General features: G+C 34.7%; 1 protein-coding gene across 6 annotated transcripts in view; it reads right to left on the reverse strand.

Annotated features, from left to right (window-relative positions):
* The window catches only part of PDE4D (phosphodiesterase 4D), a 1,171,348-nt gene that overhangs the window by 472,896 nt on the left and 677,831 nt on the right, over positions 1 to 20,621 (reverse strand). The window lies entirely within an intron of this gene.

Consider the following 20,621-nt stretch of genomic DNA (forward strand, 5'->3'; position numbering starts at 1 on the left):
GTTCTGCAGAAGTCAGTTACACTCTAGTTGCAATTGCGCATGCCATAAAGCTGCTTGTTTGATGAGGGGTGTGTAGCGTTGAGGAGTGCTGAGATAAAGAATTGCAATGCCTAATGTCTATATTTTGCATTTCCTCAAACTTGTCCCTTTGTTGCAAAAATTCTGTTCAACAATTCCCTGAAAGCACCCCATCACTGTTGATGCCATTTTAGAGCAAGAATAAAATAGTAAACTCTTGTAATAGTAGGTTGGCACTTAAATGGTGTTTGTTGAAAATCAGTAGGAGAATGGACTTCACAGTAGCAGTGTACTCAATATTAATGTATCGTTTTTAACTTAGGTATTTAAATAGCCTGATATGCAATTGCTTAATATTAAATGGAATACTGGCAACATTTAATATACCATGCTATTATCTTTAGTTAGAATTTCCCCAGTGAGGCCTTGTCATTGTAGAAAATATTACCCAGAGGTGGGGGTGGGGTGGGGGTGGATTTCCCATAAATTCAAAACTAGATTAAAACAGATTTTGTCTTGAGAAATGACATGATTTGGGGAGTTTTCATTTTAATCAAATGATAATACTAATGAAAGAATTTCTGGGAGAAGGAAGAACTGAGTGATTCCTTTAAAAGCAGCTGGAATTGGTAGGTTCAGGAAGATGGCTCTGCAGCTTAAAAGGAACTCGAGAATATTTGTTAGGATTTCCTGTAGCCTAGACAGTGTCCTCATGACCCCCTCTTTCTAAAGGGAGTAAATCTCTTCCATAGGGTCATTTGTGATCTGAATCAAAAAAACAATCTGAATCATGTTTAACGAGTTTGAATGCTTTGAATCAACCGTCACAGAGCAATCAAAATTTGATATTATATTAAGTATTTCAATATTATTTAAGGGTAAGGAACACTTAAAATGTCTTGGGCCCTGCACTAAGTACTTTACATTATTATCTTATTTAATCTTCAGAATACAATTCGGTAAGGATTGTTGTTAGACCTGTTCTACAGATAAGGGAATTGAGGCATGCAGAAATTAAGTAGCTTTCCCAAGGTCAAATATTTAGTAAGAGTCATCATTTGAAACAAGAAAGCCTGGCTCCAAAGCCTACATGCATCCCCACTGTTATTATAGTCCCTCCATAATAATAATAATACCACCTGGCTTTAGTGTTGTGCTTTCTAAAAAATTATCTTTACAGGTATTATTTTAGTCCCATAGAATCACACTAAGGAGAGTATCACACTTATGACAATTTTGGAGATGACTCTCCAAAAGGATGGCATTTGTTCGTTATTACATATCATGTTAGCAGTAGATCTGGAAGAAAACATTCAGACTATTTCACAGGTTAGTGTTCTTTGATAATGATGATGACATGATGATGGACATTAACCTATTTCGAAACCAATATTTAGTTCTTATACTATATAAAAGAGTAGGTCTCCAAGAAAAGTAGCAAATATAGAGATTAAAAAATGATGTAGTAATGTATTTTCCCTTGTAATAGACATCATTTATTTAAAATTATTTTTATTATTTAGTTCATTCTACTCTTCTCTGTTCATATGCCAATGTGATACTTACTCATGGGTGATATGACACCAAGAATATCTCTGAATCTTTCTCAATTACAACATGGTTTGACATCTAATACTTGTCAGCTATGTTTCCATTTGTGGGCAATCATATAAACAAAGCACTTTAAAAATAAAAACACAAATGATTTAGTCATTAGATTACTAAAGGAGATATAAAATTAAAATATATTTAAACCAAGAGGAAATTTCAACTGAATATTTTTAAAGTAAACTTCCTTGACTCTCTATTTCTATTTTTATACTTGCAACTGTCTAGAGTAAGGTATAACAAATTAGAATGAGAGAACACACAACAGAGAAACTGTGATAAATAGTAGAAAAGCCAAATTTCTGCTTGAGGGATAACAAAGAAAAAATGTAATTTATTTCACAGTTCAGGGAACCAAGCCTACGTATTAATAAATAACCCAAAATTAAGTATTTTGAAAACTCAAGGCAATGTATATAACAGAATGGGCTTGCTTCAGGAATAGAAATAGCTTATTTACAGCATTTTTATTCCATATATATTAGAAATAGGGTCTTCAGGGTTATGAACACTGTTTTGCAAGTTGACGCTTCACAAGACTTAATATCTTACAAATGTGTGGTCTTCAAGAAACAACATTTGGGCAGAACGAATAGGTTTGTAATTTAAAAATCAGTTCTCAAAGATGAATAATATTGATAAAATAGGGTAAGACAAATCTGGTTTCTTCTACTAAAAATAATCACCCTTTCATGGAACTTCTAAGAAATATTAGAAGCAAACAAAAAAATTACCTTTATGGTTAATCCCCAGACCCATCATTTCAATCAATTAAAAAGTGCTGATTATTAGCAAGGCACCACAGATTGGCACAAACTTGGTGAGATTCCTATATCTATGTTGTAGCCTGAGCTCTGGCTAGTTTTTGTTTCTTTTTAAAAATTTTAACCCCACAACAGGCACAAGGCTAATCGTTCTTTCAGGTGTGGACTCAGATTAAGCATCCTCATATAAGACTGATGTAAGAAAAAATTAAAATTAAAAAACCCCACAAAAAACAGAATATCAATTTATTGCTGAAGTGAAAACTACAAATTCAGAGCAAACTGGATACATTAATAAACCTTTTCATAAATGATTACTTAGTACACTCATAATCAGAGAAGTATTAACTAGTCAATGTTCCCATGCTCCTTTCCAATAATTAAAGTCTTTTCTGCCATGGCTAAGAGGTTATGCTTGCAAAGATGATGATTTTCAAAGTAAGTTCCTGGTAGCCCTCTGGTTTGGCAAAATAGTCTCAAACCAACTGCAGGGCAAAGGGAAAGCCAGGTACCCTGTCTTATTTCAGTCAGAACCCCTCTGTTTTCACCTGTTTTATTTTAAGGTTCGGTATGAAAAGGGGAGTCTGGTTGTTAAAAAAATATTCACAGAAAATTAACAGCAGGAATACCACTTTCTTGGCAAATTCTTATCTTTGTATTGTTAGCTTCAAGACTCCATTCTCTTCAAATCCCTTCAATTCACACCTTCGTAATGAGTAAAATAGAAATGATTAAGTTATATCTTCAAGCTAATACAAGCATAAAAGTACAACTAAAGACACACTCTCCTCTCTGAACTGGGTGTTTCCTAAGCTCTTTAGTCACTTATCTGATATGGAGGATGTAATTAGGACTTACCTAATTGATTCCCAGAGTTTCATTTTTAGAATGTAACTTTAATATCATGTTAAAGTGTGTCCTTCTGTCACCACCTAAATGTACTTACATACACAAATACACCTAAATGTACTTACATACACAAATACCTCTACATAATTTTTTTAGCACATTCTCTATGTAAGTAGTATAAATATGTTCTATCTTAGGAAATAGAAGCTACAGTCACTTGGATATCTTGGAGTATATGACTTTCTTGTCTCAAGCCAAAAAAGCAATATTTTAAAAAATTTTCCAATAAAAAACAAAATTTATGTGTACTTTTTGCATACATATGTGTATGTATGTGTAAATGTACATAATTTTGTTCTTCATATTTTATATATATCATCAATTAATAAACAGGTAAGTGTGGCATTCGAATATGTAGAATAAGACCCAAGATGACTGCATACTCCCCAGCCCTACATCCCAGGAAAAGAACATTCAAGTTCAAATGTTCTCTCCCACCTTACAGAAAACCTATCTCTATGGAAAGAAATATTGTCTTCCTCTGTGTATTTATAACACCAGAAGAAATACTGGTACTCAGTAAACTAACTAATAGCCATATTGATAGTGATGACTTTCCACTTCTGACAAGTTTTAGTAAAGTCTGCAGGCATTCTGGTTAGCACATTTATAACTGAAATAAGAGGAGCTCTTCATCGAGCCATGGTTTCAATTGCTAAAAAGTCAGGGAATTGCCTTTATTTTTGTAAATTTTTCCATCAATTTATTTTCTGTATTCCTTTAAAAAAAAAATCACAAGTTTAATACTAATGCTGTAAAATACTGTATACCAAAGCCAACTCTCACTCATGCTGCAAGTTGGTCTATGGTCTCTTTACTTCTGTTTGCCAGATGATCAATAATTTCTGCGAAGAGATTCCTCTTCAACAGATTATATGCAAGAGGTAAAAGCTGGCCAGCAACTTTATGAAAATAGTGTGAACCATAACAGAAGAGGTCCATTCCCAACTCAAGCCCCATGCCACAATCATTTCAGCAAGTTGCAAATACATTCAATTTCTACATATTTTTATAACCGAGGATACAATCACTAATTGAAAAGTGAAAAAGATATTCATTAAACACCCATTTTGATCACCTAAAATCAACACATGCTTTGTGTTGATTTTTACGATTTAACTAAATATAACAAGTCGTTTTGGATCAAACAGCCTGTGGTTACTTAAATCTTCTCATCTTAACTAGTAAGTACATTTTCAGAAAAAAATATATCATCAAACACAACATATTTTATAATTGAGATAATTTAGAATGCTTGCTAAATTCCACTTTTAATAATTTTGGAAGTAGAAGTACTGCAATACCTAATGCTAGAATAAAAAGAAAGCATTTAATATGTATTATTCAAAAATCAAATGTGGAAAAAAATCCACAGCAAGTTAGAAGAATTTGCATTCTGTCATGGAGTCTCAAGATATGAGTCCTTAATTTCAGGGTCTGCCTTTTACTTTTTGCATAATTTTGAACAGTTCATTAAACCTTTATGAGACTCAATTTCCTTATCTATAACATAGAAATAATAGCAAATTCATACATTATTATAATTTTAACTTATTAAGGTAAATTATAGAAAAATACTTAGACATGTGAAAAGTTCTTTAAATGTTGTTCACATGTATTTTAAATTCACTCATTAGAAAATGTGGTAAAATATAGATTTTTCACTTTGCAATTTACTTAAATTAAAATGGGAAAAAAGAGAAAAAAACAATGAGGTAATGTTGGAAGTCTCTTGTGAAATGAAATTATATTTCATTTTCACCTAAACTTTTCTAAAGGCTTTGTGTCATATTTAATTCAGAAACTCATAGGAGTCAAAATATTTCTCATGTAATAAAGCCCAGCTTCAAAGTATGTATACCCATATTTATGGAATATTATAGATTCCTAAGAATATGTTGAAAAAATATCATATATTGGTAGGTAAAAAAACACCCTCAGATTTGTAGAATAATATTTTCAAATGAATTCATCAATTTAAATATGTATGTGTATATAAATATATATTTATGCCAATACAGAGGAAAAGAACTAGGATATACACCAAACTATCAATAAGCTAATTACCTCTGAGATAAGGAAGTAAAAGTGGGCCTCATTGAAAAAGAATTTTTATCTTTCACTTTATGTATTTTTAAATTGATTAATCTCCTCAATTAAAATATATCCATATATTTTGTGCATAATTAAAGCACCAATGGAGAAACACATTTAATATTTATTAAGGAAAAATAGTCATTCATAATTAATATGTACATATTAAATATCAAACCTAAGTTTCTAATATTTGTCAGATAGAATCTCTGATAGATTGAAAAATCCAATCTCAAACTTTGAAGCTGAACAGTCAAATTCAAACTATATAGTCAAGAGTTCAAACACTTCACTATTATTATTAGGTGAATCAATACTGAGACTTAAAAATAGAAATGGATAACTGATTTATTTTTCCATGTCCACATAAACACTGTAGCTGAGACTAGAAGCAATACTCATTCAGAGTTGAAACCATCAAAATTACAGATATGTCTACTTGCAAAATGAAACATTTGATCATACATCTTGATAATAGTACGCATTTATTTTACTCCAGCTTAAATATAAGTATCTGCAAACATGTAGATTTTTTAATCCCTTAATTTTGATCCATCTTTGTGTTTGCTGGTGTATATATATTTATTATTTTCAAAAATATAAAGTGGTTACATAGGTACTATAGTAGTGGTATATAGTGTGTATATTTTTGGGTCCAAGTAAATCTAAGAAATTATGTTTATCTGCTTTTAGAACTGAATAGGATGGTTGGTCTACAATTTATATTTTCAGTCTACTTTATTGATTCTTTAATATTATAGCAATGAATCACTGTAAGTCCTGAGTTTCAGTGTTTTTTAAATTGTAATGGGGGAGTGTATTTTTATAGTAATTTTAATAGGAAGTTAGAAGAGGCTGTATCAAAGTCTGCAAATTAGATGCCACTTAAAATCCAAATACCTAAACTACTACTTCAAATTCACACACATATGTACACTCACATACCATTGACAGATAACAAAATTAAGTGAAAGCAAATATGACTATGATATTTGCAAATTATCTATACCTTTGTAAGATAGATACTACCTACCTATGTATACAGACACATACGCATGTATTGTTCTCTCAACATTTTATATTTACTGTATGGAGAGATTGCTACTACTTTTTTTTTTTTTTCAGTTATCTTTGAAATAGGTGATTAAAGATTATCCTTAGAATGTAAACTCCTTAGGGGCACTAGGACTTTTGGGTCTGTTTTGTTCCTGCTGTATCCTCGGTACCTAGAATAGTATCCAGTGCATAGTAAGTGCTCATTGAAATATTTGTTGAGTCCATGATTATCATAAATAAATTAATCACTATATCAAACATGATTTTTTTATGTCTGCCTACAGCTCTTTCTAAGGAATTTGCCTTCCCTATACTCTATGCTTACAAAACTTGATTGGAATAGGTATGAAAACTTGATCCATTTCCCACTAAGTCATTCACTGGGTAGCAAATATTACTATTCTGTCTTTGGAATGTGAAAGGTCATAAGAAAAACAGACTCTAATCAGTTCTAGGTGGGTTTAAACCAAAAGGTCATGTGGATTTAGAAGCTGATGTTGCCATTTTGGGTCAAGTGCAAAATCATGTCTAAGGAAAATTTGGCAGAGTACAAACAGAGAGACGAACAGAAATGGATGATTATTTGGCCACAAAAAGAGTAGCTGCTTCAATTCTCAAGTTTCATAAATCTAGTAATGCCCAGTTAGTTCTACCTTGTTTCTGTAAATTTCTACATCTTTATAGGAACTATATTTCCTCCTCTTTTTTATAGAAGCTAGTCTGAATCAGTTTCTTTTCCTTGCAACCAAAATCTTTACAAGTCATCAGATAAGAAATTTTATTTTGCTATTCATAAATCCTCTTCCTTCCAAAAATAAAGCAATTTAAAATTAATGCTATATTTTAATATTGAATAGCCACAGTTAATGAGCATGATGTTGAATTAATGGTTACTCCATCAAGAAGTTTAAATTAAAAAAAAAATACACACACACACACATACACACACACAACACAGAGGAACTAAGGATTAATGTATTTACAACTACATCCACATCCAGAGCTTCTGGAGAGAGCATTCTTTTTCTATGACTGATGTCTACTACACTTTCAGTCAAAATATTAGCTTCTTAGTTTTCTCAAATTCCTTTCATCATTTTCTTCACTGAATGTTAATTTGTTTTAGATAAGGAGGCAAAACACAAAGAGAAAAAGAAAAATAGAGATTAAGGAAGGGAAAAATACTGTGGTTTTTATTAGATTTATGCAGTAAGAGAATTTAATCCTCAAAAGGCATAATTCTTTTGTAGAGAGAAAAAAAGGACATTCATATTAGTTTTAAATAATAATTTAAACATTTAAATGTTTTAAAATGTTAAAATACATTAAAATCAGAACTCAATATTTTAGAATAATAGCTTTAAAGTTATTTTGTTATAATTAAGTAAAACATTCCTTGCATCTGAGTGCAAAATAAATGCAAGGCTATTTATTAAATTCTAGTTGCCGATTATAGACAGATACCCTCTTCTTCACCTAGCTTTTTATACCCTCTGCACTGCTGTTTTTACTTTTCAGACATGGAGATAAATCCATAATCCTGAGCACTTGAGACTATCAACTACTTTACCTTCTCCCTATAATTGGCATATTCCTCCCCTAAAAACATCACTATAGACCATACAGATCACTTGATAGATCCAAAGAGGCAAAACATAAATAATACATGTCCTAAACTGAATGAGACAGAAAAATATTAATAGTAAATCCAACTACCTAGCTATTTACCTTGTACTTTTCTCTATAGGAAGCACCTTATGAGTGGGAAAGAATTCAATGAGGTATATAACATGATTTCATCTGTTCTTAGTTCAAAGATTTATAAAATAGGTAAAGAAACAAAAGAACTTTAAATTTTTCCACTAAATAAAGTAGCAAAGCAGATCAAACAGTAAATTTTAAGAATTTTCTTCTTTTCCAACTGACCCTTCCCCTTTAGATTGGTGACTGGAACAGGGATTGGAGCAAAAATAAAAAGCAGAAAGTGGGTAGACGAGCATCTGGGCTTGTGTTGTCAGAACTCTCAGCAGGCTTCCTTGATTTTTTGAAATACTTTCCTCTTTTTTAAAAGAATGGATGTTATACAGGAAGCAGGAGCAAAGTTAATGAAAATATAAACCTCTCACCTCTTTCCCTCTCCGCAGTAATTGCCCACCAATTAGAGGCACAAGCCATTTGAGATGAGGCTGCCATTGTATGTCCTGTTGGGATTGAATATTTTTGTTCTGATAGGAGAAAGATCAAGCACCTGTTGCAGCCCCGAATTCCTGATAGCCTCTCCTCATAGACTGTGGCTATAGTGAACAGATGACTGTCCTCAACTCTCAGTCCAAAGGCATCTGAAGGGAAGAGGTGAAGGAAGACAAGGAAAAGTAAAGACGGTGGAGGGGGATGGAAGGCCCCACTATTAATACCAACTTTCCCATTTCCCTTAGTTTCCGCAATGACTTACTGCTTTCTACACCTTTAATAGAGACCGACTATGGAAGACTTCTACTGGAGCACAGGTGTTTTAAAGATCAGAACATTTTCTGGAAGCTGTAAATAATTATTTTCTCAAATTTTAGAGGAAAACAGAAAGGAGAAACATTAAAGCAGAGATATATATGTGAGTGGTATTGTCAGGCTATTTAAACATATTTGTAAAAGGGTATAAATATTTTAACAAACTAATTAAATATAAGAACATGTGATATGTATGAAAAATCCATTTCATTTGGGCTTCCCACTGCCCCATTAAGTTTTATTTATGGAGAATGTCTTGTGAATTTTCTGGGTGCTCTTAGGCAATAGAGAGCTTTACAATCACTTTAAACAATCAACTCAGATTCTATTCAGAAACAAGAATGTTCAAGCCAAACTGTATTCTGAAACTCCAAACTTCATTTAACTCACATCTTCCTGCTCCCAGTTGAACCTACAAAAGACTAGCTGCTTTGAGTGGGGTAAGTGGGCAGGGCAGGGGTGGGGTTTATCTTCCCCCTTCCTTGATGGCCTGACTTTCCAGGTGTAGGTGCTAACTACTCTAGGGTTGGAGAGCATGGAGAGAGACTAATACAGAGGTTCTCCTACTTGAACTGGCACTGTCATAAGGTAGCATTCTGCACTGGGGACCTGGCAGATGTTGAAAGCTTCCTCGTTGTCTCTTCGGCACTTTTGTGGCTTCATCAGCTGCAACCCTGCTGGGCCCCCTGGCTGCAACTCCTATGATTCAGGCAGAGCTTTGTTTTCAAAGTACTTCTGGTTAATCAGCCCGCCAGCAAGCCCCTGTTTTTTCAGTGGTTCAATCTCTGCAAATTATTGCTGTTAGAGTCCCAGTGCCTTTTCCAGATGGTCCTCTCGGGAAGGACATAAAATGGCTCAAGGCCAGCTCTCTCTCTGGTGTGGTGTACATCAGGTCCATGGGAGAAATTCCCACCATTGAAGCCTCTTTCTCTTGGCTTGATGTGAATGAGATGAGTGCAGCCTCATCTGAGGGAGGGTAAGGTAGGACTGACAGTACTACCCAGTTCTGTCTTTCTTAAAAAGAAAAAGAAAAACAAAACACCATTTTTGTAAATTACTCTTTTTTCCTCTCTGAACTCTTTTATAGCTTTGATTTGAGTTAAAGACAGCTGTGTGAAGAGCCCAACCCTTATAAAATTGATTCTTGGCCACCTGTTTTTGAAAACTGGAATTTAGGACTGGCACCTCACTGGGATGCAGCTTCTATCATATCTCACTGCCTTTTTTGAAACCGTTTTTAACATTTGTTACCATCTGATTAGCATCATGGTTCCTTTACCACTGTTGGTAATCTACTCAGTATCCACCCTCTCTTCTTCCTCACTGGTAGACACCCAATTATTTTTGCAGAAATCTACTTTTTGAAGCAGCTATGTACTCAGAGAAGATGACTCCATACACAGCTCAGGAGTAAATGATGAACAGTCTAATCCCATTTGCTAGCCAGTAATTTGTTTATGTCATGAGACCAAACGTAGCCAAAGAGATAGAAAGGAAAGTCAACTGAAATGATTTCTGGAATAAGTGTTTCATAAAAAGAGAATCAAAAGAAGAAAGGGTTCATTGTCTGTCTTTGGACCTTGTGCTAGGGCCATTGTCTTATGATAATGGGGAGAGTCAGTCTGAGCAAAAGGGCATGTGAAGATGGCAAAGTAGAACCTAGGTGATATGTCTGAGCCTCTTAATAAACATTCCTGGAATAGTCTACTTTGAAACTTCATGTTATAAGACAATAAATTTTCCTTATTTGTTCATGTTAAGCCATTGAGTTGGGAGCTCCCAACTTGTACAAAAGGCATCTTCACTGAAATAGTTCACCATAAAATATGTATTATAATCCAAACATTTGTTCTTTTCTATAGGTAATCAAGTCAGACAGGAAAGGAAAGCTTATGTTTTCTCATTTTTTTTCTTTCTAAATAACTGGCGGGTGAGTTCATCTGCCAGAAAAAGTGCTTTAAAATCAGATGTTTAATTCTCAAAATTGTAATTGCTGTTATTGAATTGAAACAACAGTTGTGATGACACCTGTGATAACAAATGTAAATAGAAACAAAAGCTATGTTCAATTTGTGAATCCATCGTTAACAGTAGGCTTGGATTTCTCTTGGAGTTCATGGGGAAACCAAAGAGGTTTCTAATATTACATGATATTGTCAATATCCAGGGCAATGACCACATCGTAATATTAGAAAACAAGATGATGTGTATGCCAAAAAGCCCTTGGAAACTGAATCATATTTTATGCTGAATTCCATTTAGAGGATCAAGCAAAGACCTATTTTGCTATTCCATATTATGATGTGGGTGTGCTTATATTAAATCACTTTCAGAGAAACACTAGGTGACTAATTTGTGACAATGCTATGTTTACAGACTAACACATTCATAAGAACAGCAGAATAATGAGCTAATTCGTAAAGCACCAGATGGAATTTACTGAAAGCTGGTGGCCTAAGCTATCATAATTGTCCCTTATCCTCCAAGAAGACACTTCTAGTAATCTTATTACCCACATCTTTGCTTTTGGATAAACAGTCCAAGGTATAACTAATCCTCTTCCCAGGAAGGCAGGTTTCTGGTATTTGAATACACTTGCTACTAGGAGAGACTGATGCAATGTGAAGTTCTGTCTCTTTTATACTCTACTGCTGAATAGCATCCCATAAGAAAGGGCCATTAATCTTAACTGTTCTGTAGTCCATGTTGTTTTGATGTTGTTTCTTTGATAGTTCACAAATATTGAGGTGTATTCAGATTTATACAGTGCTTGAACTGTCTCTTTTTCCTCAGTTTGCATGCTCCAGCTCACAGACACAGGCACTGTATCTTTGGGACTTTTGAGATTGCTTTTTCCCTTTTTATTTATTTTTTCTCAAATCAGTCCAGAGAAGTTTATCTCTCTTCTCATGAGCTTCATCCTCCCTCCTTTAGTCCCCACCCAAAGCTTCGGATTGATATACTAAGCCCCAATTTTGGTACTTTCTGCATTATATCTCATCAGAGCCTCAGGTGTAAACTAGCTAATTTGTGCTGCTAAATTAATATGTTTTTCTGAAGCAAGCATGGTTTGGTGGAAGAGGCACAGGTTTTTGGTATCATCAGACCGACCTGAGGAATCTTACCACTTCATTTAGCTTGGACTCATTTCCCAACCTTCACTGAATCTTATTGTTTTTTTGTTTTTTTTTTCCCATTTGGAAAACAACAATGATACATGTTTCTTAGATTTATTTGGGATTACATAAGAAGATGGAGATTAAACACATGGCATACATAAAAATTCAATACATATTTGTTTCCTTTGCTCTCCTCCAATGTTTTCCATCTACCCTGCTGAATACAATGGTGGGAATGTTAAATTAGGGAAGACAAAAAAACTGTCGAAATATGAAAAGGATGAATAATATAGGTTTCTTCAGCAATTACTAATGCGAAGCAAGTTGGCACAGTGGGCTATAAATATAGCCATGGCATGTTTTTTGTATCATTTACCTTAAGAAAAGCCAAGAAAATAATTAGAATAAGACCAAAAACAAAAAAGGAAAATGGCAAATGGATGCAAATAAGAGTCACAGAAGGATAACTACAAATAGCCCACAGCCTTTTGAAAAGATGTCAAATCTCATTGGTAACCAAAGAAATAAACTAAAATTATAATGAGATATTATGCCTATCACATTGGTAAAAATTAAAGAGTAAATATATTTAATGTTGGTGAGGGGACAGGAAACAGGTACACCCATACATGGTTGGTAGAAAGGTGGACTGGGAAAGACTTTCTTAGAGTACAATTTAGCAGACTTCTTGAAATGTAAAACACATACTATTTGATAGGCAAAAGTGACCGCTCAAGTACAAATACACACACACAGATATTCATTTTGGCATTGTTTATAATAATAAAACAAAAATCCTGTTTCCGTCTTTTTGACCAGATGCTGAGTTCCTGGAGAGATCATATCTTTCTTCTTCCTCCCTAGTAACTCCCCAGCCAACAAATGTCGAATAGAGTTGAAGATACTTAAAAATGCATATTGACTAACAAATGATCAAAATATTTTTATGTATCAAGATAATGATATAGACGTATAAAATGTGTGGGTGAATTTGCTGTTTTCAGAGATAAAAATAAGTATTTAATAATTGGTAATCTCAAAGTTTATTCTTTTTTTCTATTCATTAAAAAGTTTTGGAACATTTTATAATATAATTGATTGTTACCTAAGTTTCCAACCCTATGTAAATCTTATTTTATATTTTTGATGTATATGTTTTATATTTTGATTATTTCTAAAGACAACATATTGCAGTCATTATAGGCCAAACTTTATCTCATTTACCCCAAGAGCACAAAATTTCTCAAACGAGGGTTTAAATGCCTGTTACTACAACTCCTGGGCCATGTTCTTTCAACTAGAATTTAATTTTCTTGCAATATGGGATGGGGAGAGGGAACGTGGTATCTTTCAAATACAAAGAAAGAGCATGCTAATGATGCTCTTGATTTCATCATCAGAGTGCCTCTGGGTCACTTTCATCAGTGGTGAGATTGATACTCTTCAGTCACACCATCTGAACCAAAATGTCATGGTTAAGTGCATCCATTAGTGAGCTATCTGACTCAGTCCATGAAACAGACTAAACAGGGCTAACCCAGTGGAAATCCATTAGACTGGTGGTCAGCCCAACTAGGCTACTTTATTATAGATAACTAAGATCCAATATTTTAAAATGAAATAGTACTTTCTTTTCCAAAGAGAAATAAACTATAGAAGACAGGATATATATATAAACTCCTTTCATCAGTGTGAGCTCCAGATCAGCCTGATGTAAACAGTATTCCTATATATCCCTAGCTATGTAAAGTAAGTTGAGCATCTTAAAAGAGTTGTATTAATTGAATCATTAGCATAAGAAACTAACTAGTTTCTTTTCACATGTCATTTAGAAACATGCAATAATAGCACATTAGAAATAAGGGGTGAAGGGTAAAATAAAGCTAACATTTTTTGGAGACTTCTGAGAAAAGTTTTGTGCATGGGTTTTACACAAGTTCTTTCTTTAATACTTGCGATAACCCTATAAAGTGAATATTAACATCTCCCATATATAGGAACCTAGAGGGAATAAGTTATTGCACAAGGACAAAGATAATAAGTGGCTGAGCTGTGATTGGACTCCAAAACACACTCTGCCCACCACAGTGTGAGAGCATCTTTGTCCTGTTGATTTAGCCATGACAGAAAAGAACTGGGTGGGAGGGAGGTGCAATTACAGAGACAATATACGGTGTAATAATGATCATGAGCTGTGTAACTAGCAAGTGCCAGACCTTATGTTACTAAACACTTGGCTTGCCTGTCCCTATTTAATCTTCCAGAATAGTACTACTAGTTTATCCACTTTACGGTAAGAAAACAAAAGTAAAAAGTATTTAAGTAAGTCACCCAAAGTTACATAGTTAGTTAAAAAGTCTTATGGTGAGCTTATAATATGTCACTCTTTCTTTTCCCCATGCTTAACTTTGTTGTTTGTTTCTTTCTTTCTTATAGAGGAAAAAAAACCCAAAAGATTTGTTTATAGTTTACTGATTTCATATACTTTGGGAGTTCTATCGACTTTCAGGTAAAAAATAACCAATGTTTTCTCCCAACTAAAGACAGATTCAAAGACACTATTTGGGTCTCCTGGGAGATACTTCCCTGAAGTCCTGCTTATGTCAATAGATACACATAGAATTAGGCTGCAGTTCGCTTCCTAGCCCTATCAATGATTTTCCAAACCATTATTTAAAATATGTTCTTTTAGTTCCTTCATAAGCAAAATTAAAATAGTTAGGCATCTTTGTTTAAAAATGCAGATATATGATTTGGCAAAGGCTGATATTTTATATTGTCTCCTCGGCTTGTGTTTGGGAATTATTCATCTAGCACTGAGCGAGAGCCCAGCACCCAAGCCCCTCCCCTTTTCTATTTATTATCAAGCTGCTGCAGTGCAGCGCTGAGGCAGCTGATCATTTAGATCATTAAAAATCAATCCAATGACCAAACGTTTCTGTACATTTTAGAGAAATGACAAAAAGTCCGGTATTAGATTGCTATTAACTTGCTCTGGGTTTTTTTTTTTCACAGCTGCCAGGAAAGTCATTTGGTAAAATTGATTAAACCAGCACACCAAGAGGAGAGAGGAAAGGAGCAGAGAAATGTAAACACAGCAAGCTTAGAGGGGAGGGTGATGTTTTTCTTGGGAATGAAAGACGTTTCTGGGGGAGGTAGGAGGGAACGGGTAGGAAGAGAAACCTTACATATAGTGAGGATATTATAATTTGGGGTATAAGAGATTTAAAAAGGTAGGATAAAAGCAACCAAAATACAGAAACAATAAAGAGGCAAGCTATCCATGGGCTTTTAACAAACCGTATGCATTAGTCACATTATACGATTTGACCGAATTAATCCAGGAGACATCACCGGTAGTAACAAAAAACTGATTTGAAGATTTCAGTAAATTAAACTCTTTCAGTATCAGGAGAAGGTAGGGTGTACTTCTGCCTTCTGCACAGTAGGGTTTACTTCTGTATAATTAACAAAGAAAGGAAAATAAATCTCCTTACCTTTGCTCAATAAAACCATGAGTGCATAAAAATTTACATATACATTCCCCTATTTGTTTCTATAATGGCCATATATATTCTCTCCTTAGAATTACAAACTTCCTTCTCCTTACAAAATTGTATTTTCCCTCTAATATCTTTCAACAATTTCGTGATTAACCCAAAAGAATTATTGGCATGTGGAATTACAGAGTGCTGACAAGGATGGATTTTAATGTGGGGTTTCTATGACCATGCCACTATGTCTAATTCCTCCCAGAGTCCTATTTAAAGTCGCAGTTAGCTCACATAACTCATGTTTCTATAAAAAGGGGCAGAAAAAACTATCAAGTATTTATTTGCTATATATTATGTCTGCTAACATTTAAAGTACAACAACCACCTAAACACAAGTGACTTAAAAATAGCATTTAAAACATAAATAAAGCAAGTGTTCTGTGGAAGAGTGAATGTACGTCCTTGGATATTGAACACAGAAAATGATAAGGTACAAGAAGCATTTAATTGCATAGAAGAAGACCAACACTAGTCTAAATGAAGTGACCCCCTAGAGAGAAGTTCTAAATTATTTTGCTCTGTTTTGACTGCTTGGCAGAAGTTGAGGGCCAAAAAGTATTTATATGAAGCTATAGGCTTACATGGGAGGTAAGGAGCCTTCTTGAAGGAGAAACAGTCACCAGACTCCAAAATGGTCTCCAATTACCTACCTCTTGATATTCACACCTTTGTATAGTCTCTCCACCCACACTGTACCATGGAGCAGAAGGTGATGGCTTGTCCCTTTTGAAATAAAATTATAAGACCATGCCTTCCACCAGTCTCAGAATGTCTCTTTCTCTTTTATCTCCCAGGCGGGGGGATGAAAGCTATCATATTATAAGCAGCCCTATGGAATGGCTCACATGGCTAGAAATGGAGGCCTGCCAACTCTCTGAGTAATCTTAAAAGCAGCTGAGCCTAAAGATGACTGAAGCACAAGACAACAACTCAAGAAAGACCCTTAGCGGAACTACTAATTAATATGGGGAAACCTTGAGCCATTTACATGACTGAAAGTTGTACTTATAGAGATATATCCTAAGGAGCAAGAGTGAGTGGAGAGAGAGGAAAAGGTTATAGAAGCAACATTTCAAGGAAGGAGATGTAATCATTATTAGTGCTGTTTACCAACATTCCTAGTTCTCTTCCTTCAAGGCATAGCAGGATTGTACTTCCTTGCCCCACTGGAATCAGGCATAGTCATCTGACTTACTTTGCCCAATGAAACTTGAGTAAAAGTACTACATGTCACTTCTAGGGAAAAGTCATTAAGAACTCATGTATGATCTCTTCTTTCTTCTGCCACAGTGACTGGGAACTTTCCAAATGGTAGTCTCCCATTAGCTATGTTCCTACATAAAGAGCAGAACCTTCCTCCCTCCACTTTCAACCTATGATGAACGTATAGCAGAGTGAGGAATAAATCTGTATTGTTTTAAGCAACCAAGATTTTGGAGTTGTTTGTTGTAGTATAATCTAGACCATCTTCACTAAAAGTAGGTCTCTGAGTAGGAATTCACTCTAAAGAAAGAAGAAATCTAGTGTGAATAACCAGAGTCAGCTAGAAAGCCTAAGATTCCCCAAATATGTAGCGATTTTGGGTAGACTGTGATGATTAGAATATGAACTCTCCCAGTCATATCCTGAAAGACAAAAGGTTGAGTGTGAGAACTGGAAGAACTTTTTCACTAAATTTCTAAATCTTGAGAGTTCAAGAGGCACAGTTGTTGGACTGCCCTAAGAAAACAAGAAAAGAGAATGCATTCTCCTTGCTACCAGGCAAGTCAATAATGTGCTAGCACTACCCTAAATGGAATGGAGAGCATTAATATCTAGAACAAACTTACTAGCATCTACTTTCAGGCCATCTAGGCACCAGTGAACATGGGTTGAGGTCACTGGTAGAGTAGAGTGCAGTACAAAGTGGCATCCTGGACAGATCTAAGCAGGAGAAATATAACGTGCTCCTGAGTCTCGGAGAGGCATGAGTGAGAGAGACTGTAAAAGTCACTGGGATATATATCTGAGCAGATGGATATAGAGCTACTAAGATTGGAAAATTCATTTTAATGTGACCAAATTTATGCCCACTGGCTTGGAAAGTAAACACCAAAAACCCATCACTTTATTATTTATTTATTATTAACTTGGTTATTAATTTATTATTTTCTTTATTACAGTAATCCATTCTACATCTATACTGTGGGACATGTCGATACTTGGTTCTACCTTGATCAGGTCTCAACTTTAAAATCCTTTCATCAAGAACTTCATTTTAGTCTGGAACAGTTTAATTTGTTCTCAGCTGCCAGCTACTTTGAGACACTGTATAAATAACATAACACAGTCATTATTTTAAGATGTAGTGGCCTATAATTTAATGTAAAATAACATAGGTACTTAAAGCAAAGTTGTAAGTAATTCAGCTGAATTTAAACTTTGAGTATATGTGAATTTGTCTTTTTAATAGGTCTATGTCTCAGAAACCCATTTAATCAGACCTCAGTGAAATAATAATCAATGAAGGAAAAGGGAGAACGATGGAAGATTTTTAATGGTGAGGAAACTAAGTCAGTCAGGTTGGAGAGAAGAATTCAAATGTGATGTTTTTATTTTCAAGTAGGGGAGACTTGATAATGGCAGAGGGTGGGAGTCCGTGGAGAAAAACAAAGCATTAGGAGAAGGAAACAGGGGCTAAGTGTACAAGGTCTCTTAGAAAGTAAGAAGTGGGACCTAGACCTCAAATCTGCAAGTCCTTAAGGAGGATTATCATACATAGCTTACTCGAATACTTCATGAATGATATTAAACCTTCAGGGTGGCTTTTCATGACATTCTGGTTTAACACAAGTGCCTTTGTTCTTCTCTCCACTAGTACTCTTCCATTTTTCCCTTCTAGCATTCACCACAATCTACACTTACATATTTATATGTCTGTCTGCATGTATATCCCCTACTAGGACAGAAGCTGCATGAGGACAGGGATCATATCTGTTACAGTCAACCTCCCTAGCATACTGCCTGGTACACAGATGTTCCATAAATATTTGTGGATTGAACAAATCAGAATAGGTACAAGAACACATTTAAGATTATATATCTTCATTTATTACAATTACAATACTCAAATGATTCTGATCTCTCTCTGGCTTACCTGCTATTCTCACTTAAATGAGGTTCTAAAATGAATTGTTTCCCAGTCGTCCTTATACCTTTGTAAAATCACATTGATATTTGTGGGTTTTCAAATCTATTTTGGATGATATAGCAGCCAAATCTATCCACGTCACTAAATCCAATCAGCCAGACTGTCATTCTTACTCTCATGCTATTTAGAATGTGCAGTGAGCCACTGGATTCCACTTCCTAAAAACTAATTTCCCTAGAGCTTTTTCTCTATTATTTTATTAATGCCCCCTGAGGTCAGAAACTATGATTTTCTTCTATCGTGAACAGTACAATGTCTCATTAAAACTTCTTCCCGTAAGCTTGAGTATTTCTTTAGAAATTCAAGGACGTTTCAAGGATTATGAAAGACCTTTGCTTTGATATTAGCTATATTTAGTGCTTTGAGAGCAACAGCATAATCAAGTTCATTAATGACCCAGAAACAATTAATTCAATACAATTCTGATTTCTTGATTGACAGGTTTTTTTTAGATTTGAAAACACTAGTGTTTGATCAAGCTTTTAAAAATACATGTTCTCATAACTTTTTAACATATCCCAATAACCAAGCTGGATTATTATATTTATATATGAATATGGACAAGTCTGATAACCTAATAATTCATTTCTTTGTTATTTCCCACTTTTTCTTAAGAACAAAAAGATGGGCAGTAATCATTCATTCATTCATTTATTCATTTAGCAAATATTTATTGACTACCACCATGTTCTAGAAACTACTCTAGAGGCTGAGGATAGAGCCGTGAACAATGGAATAGGCTAAGGGCTTTCATTCTAGTTGTAGGAAAAGTAAAAAAAAAAAAATTAGTAAGTAAAATCTATAGACAGTTATATGGTAAGAAGTTCTAAAGAGAAAAATAAAAAATAAATTAAAAAATTAGAGATATATGAATAGCTCCAAGAATAGGGATGGTGTGCATACAATTATTTAAAAAGATGAACAGAGAAAGCCTCACTAAGAAGATATTTGAATAAAGAATGAGAGAAGTAAAACAAGAGGATACTGGGGAGATACAGGTTCTGGTACAAAGTAAGAAAAAGTATGGAGTCCTTGAAGCAGGACTCTGCTTGGAGAATTGGAGAAATAGAAGAAAGTCAGTGTTATTGGACCAGAGCAGAAATAGTAGGAGCTGAATCAGAGGGAACAGGAATCCACAGGTGGTAGGCTGTTATAAAGATTTTAATTTTGATGAAGATCGGAGGTCTCTAAAGGTTCTGAGCAAAGGAGTGACCTGACACAACCTAGGTTTTAGCAGTGCTACTCTGCTGATGTGTGGAGAATATGCTGACGTGGAAAAAGAGGAAATAGAGGCACTGGTCAGAGGCATTGTGGCAATCCAGGTAAGAAAGATTGATGGCCAGGACCCAGCTGGCAGCAAAGCAGACGATGAACAATAGTCAGATTTGGGGTTATATTCTGAAAGATAATTGGCAAAATTTGATGATTGGATTGGATGGAGAAGGTGGGAGGTAGGAGTCAAAGATAACTGCAAAGTTTGGCCTAGGGTGGGGAAGTCCACAGGAGATGCTGGTTTGGGGGAAAGAGCAAGACTTTGGTTTTGGATGTATTAGGTTTCAGGTGTAGACATACAAATGGAAATGGCAGGTAGGCAGGTCCAGACTGGTGACAGAAATTTAACAACGGTTTATGGACTTTAAAGTCATGTGATTAGATAAAACCATGTAGGAGATGCGTAGAAAGAGGACAGAAAAGTCCACGGATTCAGCTTGAGACATATCAATGCTACAAGTTTGAGGCTGTGGAGGAAACAGCAAAGGACAATGAGGAGTGACCAAGGTAAGAGGAGGAAAACCCTAATAAA

The sequence above is a fragment of the Pteropus medius genome, unplaced genomic scaffold (genome assembly GCF_902729225.1).
Source record: "Pteropus medius unplaced genomic scaffold, Ma_sr-lr_union100, whole genome shotgun sequence".
NCBI lineage: Eukaryota > Metazoa > Chordata > Mammalia > Chiroptera > Pteropodidae > Pteropus > Pteropus medius.